This window comes from Podarcis muralis, chromosome 1 (assembly GCF_964188315.1).
Source record: "Podarcis muralis chromosome 1, rPodMur119.hap1.1, whole genome shotgun sequence".
Taxonomy (NCBI): domain Eukaryota; kingdom Metazoa; phylum Chordata; class Lepidosauria; order Squamata; family Lacertidae; genus Podarcis; species Podarcis muralis.
In genome coordinates, this window is record NC_135655.1 from 116,664,348 (window position 1) to 116,675,120 (window position 10,773).

The window sequence follows — 10,773 nt, forward strand, 5'->3', positions numbered from 1 at the left end:
GCAGACAGACAAAATGCGGCCTGGCATTTATAAGATGTAGATGGAATCCGAAAATATATTTTTTTGTATTTCATACCACATACTGTGTAATGAAGATGTTCCAGACAAAAGTCCAATTTCTTCTGAAATTTGGTAGCTTCGTGAACATTGTTTGTTTTCATGTCATGCAGCCGCTAAAGTGTGGCGTTCTTGCATACCTAGCATATTTATTCACACGAGAGTCTGGCGTTTGATTTGATGAATATATTTAACAGGCAGGATTACGGAACCTGCTTGAAGCAGTTGAACATAAAGGAAAGGAGCTTTCCTGCTCAAGATATACAGGTCCTCCCCCCCATCCCACCCTATTTAGCATAAGAGAGTCCTTGTTTATCAAAATAGTGATGCAAGTAAAATTGTTTACATTTTCAACACTATCAACATCCATCATCTATGACAAAAAAAATCAAGAAAGGAACGCTCAATCATTGTCAATCAAAGGTGCTAAAATATACATAAACCAATGCAAAATGTATTACATGCAAACGGAACACAAGGTTACCAACATATCAAACAAAAAACCCCACACAAATAATTATAAATCACTCATAGACCTATTTACGCATCTTATAAAGCTGTCTGAAGGTGGGTAACCATAGAAACCCCGCAGACTAAGTTCACCATTTCAAAGTTTGCATTTATTTTAAAACGCTGCAAATTATGTCCCTGTTTCATAAAATTCGTGGGGTTTTTTATTATTATTTTAGAGCCCAATGGTTTTCTTTGTTTCCTAACCATTGCCCAGAATGATTTTTCCATCTCAATTACCGATAATTTGCTTTTTAAAAATTGCATTCAAGCAAAAAGATAGCAGTGTTATGAAAAAATCAATATATTTTAGCCTTGCAAATTAATATTGCTAACTTAAAATGGAACACAAAATGATACACATATAAATCACTCTGATTTTAGCGTTTTATTACAAGTGGATTTCAACGCAGAGACTCCCCCCACAAAAAATGCAGTGTTGTAAGCAGGGAGGGAGGGAGGGAGGGAGAAATTATCTGTTATAGCTAAATTGATAATAGTATTTTCAATTTATGGTTCTCCCTGACAATTACAATTTACGCGGTGGCTTAATATTTAATACTATTATTAGTACTGAACGTTCTATAATTTACTTCATAATTTGAATTAGAGAAATATTTGTAGTTCAGTGGCTCCTACGCTTAAGATGTAATGCTCAGTGTGTATTTCATTATGCAGATGAGCAATGAAGGTTGTCCAACAAGATTTAAATGGGTCAACACTATTTTCCTATTCACGTTAATCATTCAGAGAGCTAAAAAGGAGGGAAAATATTGAAAACTAAACCAGAAGATTTTTGAAAAATCACCCTCACCTACTGCTTGCTAAGTATTGTATCCACATCACTGAAAAGTGTAACTGGGCAGCCAATATTAAGAATTAGAAAAAGAGGCATTTGCAGTCATACAGAAGAGACCAAATTTCCTCTCAGATCAGCGAGACAAATTGTTTTGGCCTATATTCACATGGAAGTCCATTAGGTTTTCAGAGGATATTTGCATCGGTAGCAAACTTAGCACAGGGCGAAAACGGGTGGCAGAGTTTATCTGGTAAGAATTCAGACTGTAGTCAAGAACTCCCATTGCAATAAATGGGGTCGGTTCAGAGTTATTACCAATTGTTCACAGAATGCGTCAAGGCTGCAGGCTCCATTCTCCAACTAAGTGGCCGGTTGCACGTAAAGCCAATTTTTATACACAGCAAATTGTTGGGAAAATTGTAATTTGTAAATGAAGAAGTACTGCTGTGAAAAGGTGAATCTCTTCTGCCAAGTGTGAGGAGGGGAACTAAACAGACTAGGAAGCAAAGGAGAATTATGGGGGGGGGGGGGGATTAAACGCTGGTTCACCCGGGTCATTTCAGCCTTTGGTTGCTGCTGCCTTCATCTCAGCAGCGGTTGATGGACTACAACTCCCATAAACCCTAGCCAGCAAGGCCAATGATGGGAGCTGTAGTCCAAGAACATCTCGGCGCCAGGTTGGCCACCCAAGCTCTAAGTCAAGCATGGGGAACCTATTGCGCCCAAGCCAGCTCACCAAGAATATGGGGCCCTCTTTTTCACAGCCACACAAGTGTCTACACATGGGTTGGGTCCAGAGTTCATGTGAGCAAAACTCTGTTTATGGGATGCCCCCAGTTAGGGCTCGGCGATATATCCTCCCAAACCGGTTTGAAGTCCATATCATGATATCGGTTTCACAATTATTGACTTGGCAACATATCATGAATCATGATGTGCTTGTGTGTGTGTGTATGCTATGCAAAAATCTCAATATGGGAAAACTCATGAAGCCAGCCAGTGCTTCTCTCGAAGAAGAAGAAGAAGAAGAAGAAGAAGAAGAAGAAGAAGAAGAGGAGGAGGAGGAGGAGGAGGAGGAGTTTGGATTTAATATCCCGCTTTATCACTACCCAAAGGAGTCTAAAAGCGGCTAACATTCTCCTTTCCCTTCCTCCTCCTCCTTCCCTTCCCTTCAGAGAAGTGTGACTAGCCCAAGGTCACCCAGCAGCTGCATGTGGAGGAGCGGAGACGCGAACCTGGTTCCCCAGATTACGAGTCTACCGCTCTTAACCACTACACCACACTGGCTCTCTCGAGTCCTGCAGACCCTGTTAACCCTGCTGGCTTAGCTCTCCCTTGCTTCCTGCAGGCGGGAGTGAATCACAAGAGCAGGCACCGGCAAAAGTATCAGGCCAGCCCTACTCCCAGTGGGTGCGGGTGGCGCTGTGGTCTAAACCACAGAGCTTCTTGGGCTTGTCAATCAGAAGGTCGGTGGTTCGAATTCCTGTGACAGAGTGAGCTCCCATCGCTCTGTCCCAGCTCCTGCCAACCTAGCAGTCAAAAGCACACCAGTGCAAGTAAATAAATAGGTACTGCTGCAGCAGGAAGGTAAACGGCATTTCCATGCGCTCTGGTTTCCGTCACGGTGTTCCATTGCTCCAGAAACGGTTTAGTCATGCTGGGCACATGACCCGGAAAGCTGTCTGGGGACAAACACTGGCTCTACTGGCATGGGAAGCAAGATGAGCGCCACAACTCCATCATCACCTTTGACTAGACTTAACTGTTCAGGGGTCCTTTACCTTTACCATGATATGATGTGCTTGTGTGTGTATACTATGCAAAAATCTCAATATGGGAAAACTCGCAAAGCCAGCCAATGCTTCTCTCGAGTCCTGCAGCCCGTTAACTCTGCCAGCTCAGCTCTCCCTTGCCTCCTGCAGGCGGGAGTGAATCACAAGAGCAGGTGCCGGCAAAAGTCACAATGGGGGGAAAACCGTGAAGCCAGCCAATGCCTCTACACAGCTCCATCCTCCTTTCAGATACTGTCATAAATCGGTATATCATGGTATTTAGCTGGTGATACCGTATTTTTTTGCTCTATAAGATGCACCAGACCACAAGATGCACCTAGTTTTTGGAAGAGGAAAACAAGAAAAAAAATATTCTGAATCTCAGAAGCCAGAACAGCAAGAGGGATCGCTGTGCAGTGAAAGCAGCAATTCCTCTTGCTGTTCTGGCTTCTGGGATAGCTGCGCAGCCTGCATTCGCTCCATAAGACTCACACACATTTCCCCTTACTTTTTAGGAGGGAAAAAGTGAGTCTTATAGAGCAAAAAATACGGTATATCACAGTGTTGAAAACCAAGTATCGCCCAGCCCCACTCCCAGTGGAGGATGTGGAAGAAGCAGTTCAAGCAGATTCTGCCTTCTCCCTGCAGCCCGTGTCCCCAAAAAGATCTGTTGTGGAGGATTGTGGTAGTGTGGCGGGTGATGCAGAGGAAAACACTGAGAGCTGCCTCCTCATTGGTCCCTTTCCTTCAGCAGGAGACCTTGCCTGGAACTTGGTGCCATCCACCCCGGATCCAACGCGTCAAGCATTTTATTTGTACCCTGCCCATCCTCCCAAGAGCTCAAGACACCACAATCAGGTTATGCAATTTCACAGCTGAGCACAAAAACATGCCCATGCTGTTATCTGCGTAGAGTGGTACCTCAGGTTACAAACGCTTCAGGTTGCATACGCTTCAGGTTACAGACTCAGCTAACCTGGAAATATTACCTCAGGTTAAGAACTTTGCTTCAGGATAAAAACAGAAATCGTGCTCCAGCGGCCCAGCGGCAGCAGGAGGCCCCATTAGCTAAAGTGGTGCTTCAGGTTAAGAACAGTTTCAGGTTAAGAACGGACCTCCGGAATGAATTAAGTACAGTGGTGCCCCGCAAGACGAATGCTTCGCAAGACGGAAAACCCGCTAGACGAAAGGGTTTTCCGTTTGTGATGCGCTTCGCAAGACGAATTTCCCTATGGGCTTGCTTCGCAAGACGAAAACGTCTTGCGAGTCTCGCCATTTCCCCCCTGCTTTCCCCCCCCTTTTTCAAAGCCGCTAAGCCACTAATAGCCTTTTAGCAGCTTAGCCGCTAATCCTTTAATAGCCGCTAAGCCGCTAAATCGCTAATAGCGCTAATCCTCTTAATGGGGTTGCTTCACAAGATGAAAAAACCGCTAGACGAAGAGAATCGCGGAACGGATTCTGTTCGTCTTGCGAGGCACCACTGTACTTAACCTGAGGTACCACTGTAGTGGCATCCAGAATGGAGCAGTGGTTAGTGTGTCGGGCATAGACCTGGGAGATCCGGGTTCACATCCCCTCCCAGTCATGAAGCCCCTTGGGTGACTTTGGGCCAGTCAAGGTCTCTCAGCCCTAAACTTCCTCACAGGGTTGCTGTGACGAGACAACGGAGAGGAGAAGAAGTGTGTATACCATTGTGAAATTTCTGGAGAAAAGGTGGAACATAAATGTAATAATAAACGAACACGGGAAAGGTGCACAGCTAAGACTGTGTCTCCACCTAACCTGGTAATGTTTACTCTAACAAGCAGCATATCACCCTGAGGATCATCTAGTCCAACGCCCTGCAATGCAGGAATATGCAGCTGCCCCGTACGGGGATCGAACCTGCAACCTTGTCACTATCAGCACCATGCTCTAGCCAACCGAGCTATCCATGTCTTTCAGATCACCTCCTAGCTGCTCCTGAAGAACAGAAGAAAAGCCCTGGTGGATCAGGGCAAATGCCTATCTAGTTCATTATCCTATCCCCACAGTAGCCAACAATCCACCTTCATACTGGAGATGCTGGGACTCAAGTGTTCAAAATTACCCAAGCGCTAGTCACGTTTTGTGACTGGCACAGGCCTAATGGCGACCATGTGGAGATCTCTGGATGCCAGGCTGGCGACTGGGGAAAGCAAAATGTCACTTTGTTGTTGTTGTTGTTGTTGTTGTTGTTGTTGTTGTTTAGTCGTTTAGTCGTGTCCGACTCCTCGTGACCCCATGGACCAGAGCACGCCAGGCACTCCTGTCTTCCACTGCCTCCCGCAGTTTGGTCAAACTCATGTTAGTAGGTTCGAGAACACTGTCCAACCATCTCGTCCTCTGTCGTCCCCTTCTCCTTGTGCCCTCCATCTTTCCCAACATCAGGGTCTTTTCCAGGGAGACTTCTCTTCTCATGAGGTGGCCAAAGTATTGGAGCCTCAGCTGCAGGCTCTGTCCTTCCAGTGAGCACTCGGGGCTGATTTCCTTCAGAATGGATAGGTTTGATCTTCTTGCAGTCCATGGGACTCTCAAGAGTCTCCTCCAGCACCAGAATTCAAAAGCATCAATTCTTCAGCGATCAGCCTTCTTTATGGTCCAGCTCTCACTTCCATACCTCACTACTGGGAAAACCATAGCTTTCACTATACGGACCTTTGTTGGCAAGGTGATGTCTCTGCTTTTTAAGATGCTGTCTAGGTTTGTCATTGCTTTTCTCCCAAGAAGCAGGCGTCTTTTAATTTCGTCACCATCTGCAGTGATCATGGAGCCCAGGAAAGTAAAATCTCTCACTGCCTCCATTTCTTCCACTTCTGTTTGCCAGGAGGTGATGTCACTTAGCGAACGATTTGAAATATTTTCCATGAAGCTTGAATTAGTTCTATTCCGGATTGTTTTATTTGTATGTTTTAACATGTTGCAAACCACTTTGAGATTTGTTCTTTAAAATATAAAGTGGTATAAAAATGGAATGAATTAATAATAATAATAATAATAATAATAATAATAATAATAATAATAATTTAACATCCCATAGGTGGGAGGGAAACTGAGCCTAGACACTGCATTGTGGTGACCACAGCCCAGGTTTAAGGTGCCATTTGGTGATTAGATTATATATCTGAGTTTCTAACACTGCTGGGACCTTGTGTACACCAAGAATGTGAATCTATCACTGCCCTCTCTTATCCACTGTAGCCAAATAAATACTTGGGCCACCTGTACACAAGTGGGTGGGAAGAATTGTGCATATTGTACCTTGTGAAGCACATTGCAGGTATTTCGCAACGGAGTACATGGGTCAAGAAGATTATCTCACCTGTGATGCTTTTCCTACTTGAAAGCAGCCCTGAAACTCCATACAGAGTCATAAAAAGTAAATTGCATCAAATCACTGGGTGCAATCGTATGGAATGATCACATTTGATCGCGACCCCTGCTAGGTTAACTGGTGATGAAGCAGCTGTTCAAAGAGACTCGCCTGAGTTTCAACAAGAGAGAAATAGAAGCCCCTACCTGAGCGCAGGGACGCCAGGCTGAATCGGATGGTAGATTTAACAAGACGGGCGAAAACTGAGAAGCCACTGCGGAATATTGTTTCTTGGAAGAGGTGATGGAAGGAGCCCTGATCTCATTAAGTTTGCAGTGCGGTTGAATTCCTACAAAAGACCAGTCAGGCTAATCCAAGCCTTGTCAAGAACATCACCCCCTGGGGGAACCTTCACAAGGCTGATTCCCAGGGCAAACTGGCCATTTTAACCCTGGCGTGGGCAACCTGCAGCTCTGCAGATGTTGTTGGATGAGAACTCCCATTATCTCAGACCGATGGACATGCTGGTGCATATCTGGAGGACCACAGATTGACCATCACTGCTTCAACCTACACAGATTAGCAGTCATTGAGAAGCCCACTTAGTAGCAGGTATGCGTGGAAGGTGTTTTTTTTAAAGTTTAAATTACTTTACTTACTAAATCCAAAGGTCTGGTACATGTGTTATTCCATGCAGCAGCAAGGAGATGCAGAGGTGTTGAACAAGCCAGGGCTAGGGGACCTATTAGCCGCCGCCCCCCCGGCTGCCCCAAGACTACAATTCCCATCATCCCCATCCAGAATGGCCAGCGGGATGGGTTGATGGGATCTGTGTAGTTCAGCAGCATCATGTGTGGATGTTTATGACTTGGATTTCTGTTTCCTGCGGAGTTGCTCGGAACAAAACAAAACAAAACAAAGCCAAAATCTAAGGGATTAAATGTTCACCACTCCAATGCATTGCCTGGAGTGCGTTGGAACAAAGATACAGGAATAGCCATACAATCAGAACTGACAGAGCCCAAATAATAAGGGAGCAAGCCCATGCAATCAAGCATTTCCCTAATCACACGTGGAAAGTTTAAATAATAAAAAAGCGCCTTCGGCTGACCAGATGCAGCCCCGCCACAAAGGCAGCAGATATAGAGCAACCGCAGAGCGCACCTGTTTCTTCAGCCCCTCTCTCTTTGAAAGAGAAAAGGCCCAGCCTGGGGCCTGTCACAGCATACCCCTATTTTCACAGCAGGAAAACACAGCAGGGCATTAGAGCTGTGCTCACGCCCCCCCCCCAGCCCCTCATTCACACAGAGAGAACACCTCCTGACAAGGAATGGCCCACCCTTCCCTGGTTCAAGGCCAGAAGGCGCAGAATTGCTGTCACCTTACCACCAAGCTGTGGGTTGATGGCGGGGCAGAAACCTGACCGGGCATCCGGCCTGGCAATCTGAGCAGGAGACAGGCAAAACCCCCTGAGATTACTAGTTATAAGGTTACTATGACATGTGCACAAAGGCAGTCATCGTCAACACTCGGGCATGGTTTTCACAAGCGAAGGAGTAAGTTTCCTTGACTTCTGGAATTGCAAGACGTTCAAAGCACTTCGGTGATGGGGGGGGGGGGAGTAGACAGTCAAACGACAGGTAAAAAAGGTAAAGGATCCCTGGACAGTTAAGTTCAGTCAAAGGCGACTATGGGGTTGCAGCACTCATCTCGCTTTCAGGCCAAGGGAGCCGGCGTTTGTCCACAGACAGTTTTCCAGGTCATGTGGCCAGCATGACTAAACCGCTTCTGGCGCAACAGAACACCCTGAAGGAAAACGTAGCACATGGAAATATCGTTTACATTCCCTCCACAGCGGTACCTATTTATCTACTTGCACTGGTGTGCTTTCGAACTGCTAGGTTGGCAGGAGCTGGGACAGAGCAACGGGAGCTCACCCCGTCGCAGGGATTTGAACCACTGACATTCTGATCGGCAAACCCAAGAGGCTCAGTGGTTTAGACCACTGGATGGACAGCTCATACTGTTTTACTTCATACCCTCCAAGATTTCTCTGATGAAAATAGGGACATCCTGTTCCATACTAATAATGTTATTATTTACACCCCGCCCCTCTACTCTGGGCGGCTTCCAACTTATAGAAGAAGAAAATAAAACACTAAAAAACTTCCCTGTACACGGCTGCCTTCAGATTTCTTTTAAAAGTTGTGTAGTTTCTTAACTCCTTGGCTCGGGGGTCACATGTCTCCAACATTTCTCTGATGGAAATGGGGACGTCCTAAAGAAAAGCGGGACATTCCGGGGTCAAATCAGAAACCTGGACTGTTTCTGTAAACCTGGGGCTGCCCTCGGATATAGGGATACAGTGGTACCTCAGGTTACATACGCTTCAGGTTACATACGCTTCAGGTTACAGACTCCGCTAACCCAGAAATAGAACTTCGGGTTAAGAACTTTGCTTCAGGATGAGAACAGAAATCGCAGCGGCAGCAGGAGGCCCCATTAGCTAAAGTGGTGCTTCAGGTTAAGAACAGTTTCAGGTTAAGAACGGACCTCCGGAATGAATTAAGTACTTAACCCGAGGTACCACTGTACTTGGAAGGCCTGTAACTTTAGCAGTTAGTGTTATGCTGCAGCACATGGCGACACCTACGGAAACAGGCTTGGGTGAATTCAGCTGCTTGGATCCTTTTAATCAACAGGTAGGCAATTAATCACCTCTCCAGAGGGCTTCCCTGGGGACCCTGCTCTGTGACCCTTTTCTGTCCAAACAGGTGTAAGGAGAAACGGGGGGGGAATGCGCTTCGTCCCACCGCATCATCAGCATGTATTTGATATGCAGCGCCGCATTCCCCTCCCCTCCCTCCGCCAAATCAGGCTCTTTTCTTTGTTGGAAGGGGACTGGGCTTGCATGACGGAGAATCCATTACCACTCGGTTCAAACAATATGAAACTAATTTTGGTACACAGGAAGAAACAAATGGGAAACAGTCGCAGGGGTAGCCCGCTCCAGCTACAGAAAGTGCTTTGTCAATGAGGCCGGCAATCAGCGTTTGTTTCGGGGCTCGTTGCGGCTCGCGGTGCCTCTCAGTAGGCCTGCACCTGCTGTTTTGCACATGATTTGAGGCAAGAGCGCAGCACAGATTGCTTGCACAGTTGCTCGCTGCCCTGTGTCTCGTCCCAATTAACACCCCACTTCTGAGAACTAGCGCAGAATTAAGCCCTCTTCTTCACGCTTTACTCGGGTAAAGAGGGAAAGCAAGTAGAGAGTAGGGGGGGAGGGGAGACATTTGCCCACCCCCAAGCACATGGCTTCCTCAAGATGAGTGCTGCTTCATGCAGAGGCTTCCCTCTATTCTGGAATCCTAAGCAAGCAGAGTCCCAGGATCTAAGGAAGACTCCAGGTGTAGAGAAAAACAATGGCGCCTTCATTATACAGTACACCTTTAGGTGCCAGGCAAAGACGTTCTTTTTTAACCAGGCCTTTGGTTGATTTGATTGACATCCTATGCCCTTTTAAAATGTGTTTTTTTGGGGGGCGGGGGTTATTGGGTTATGGGGTTTTTTGATTATGGATTTTGTGGTTTCATATTTTGATTTTATTCTGTGAACCGCCCTGAGAACTCTGGGTACAGGGTGTAAAAAGGTAAAGGACCCCTGGACGGTTAAGTCCAGTCAAAGGTGACTATGGGATTGCGGCACTCATCTCGCTCTCAGGCCGAGGGAGCCGGCGTTTGTCCACAGTCAGCTTTCCAGGTCATGTGGCCAGCATGACTAAACCGCTTCTGGCACAACGGAACACCATGATGGAAAACAGAGCGCACGGAATGCCATTTACCTTTCCGCCACAGAAGTACCTATTTATTTACTTGCACTGCGAACTGCTAAGTTGGCAGAAGCTGGGACAGAGCAATGGGAACTCACTCCATCACAGGGATTCAAACCGCCAACCTTCTGATTGGCAAGCCCAAGAGGCTCAATGGTTTACACCACAGCGCCACACACACTTTTTATATAGGGTGGTATATAAATTCAATAAACAACAACCACCACAACCACAACCCACATCAGAAGGCCACACTAGTTATGCCCAGACTTCAAAAGTGAAGTCCCACAACCCCTCTCTTCTTGCTTTGTCTCTTCACACAAGCAAAGCATGAAGAGGGCTTCAGGTAGATGGTTTTCAACCAGTGTGCCATGGCACCCTGGGGTGACTTAACTGATGGTCAGAGGTGCTGACCATCCCTCCTTCCTTCCCTCCCTCCTCTGATGAAAAAATAACAATACAAAGCCAGAAACTCCAG

General features: G+C 46.4%; 1 protein-coding gene across 4 annotated transcripts in view; it reads right to left on the reverse strand.

The window, feature by feature from the left end:
• Positions 1-10,773, reverse strand: part of METAP1D (methionyl aminopeptidase type 1D, mitochondrial) — a 103,313-nt gene that overhangs the window by 76,795 nt on the left and 15,745 nt on the right. The gene's annotated exons all lie outside the window — the stretch shown is intronic.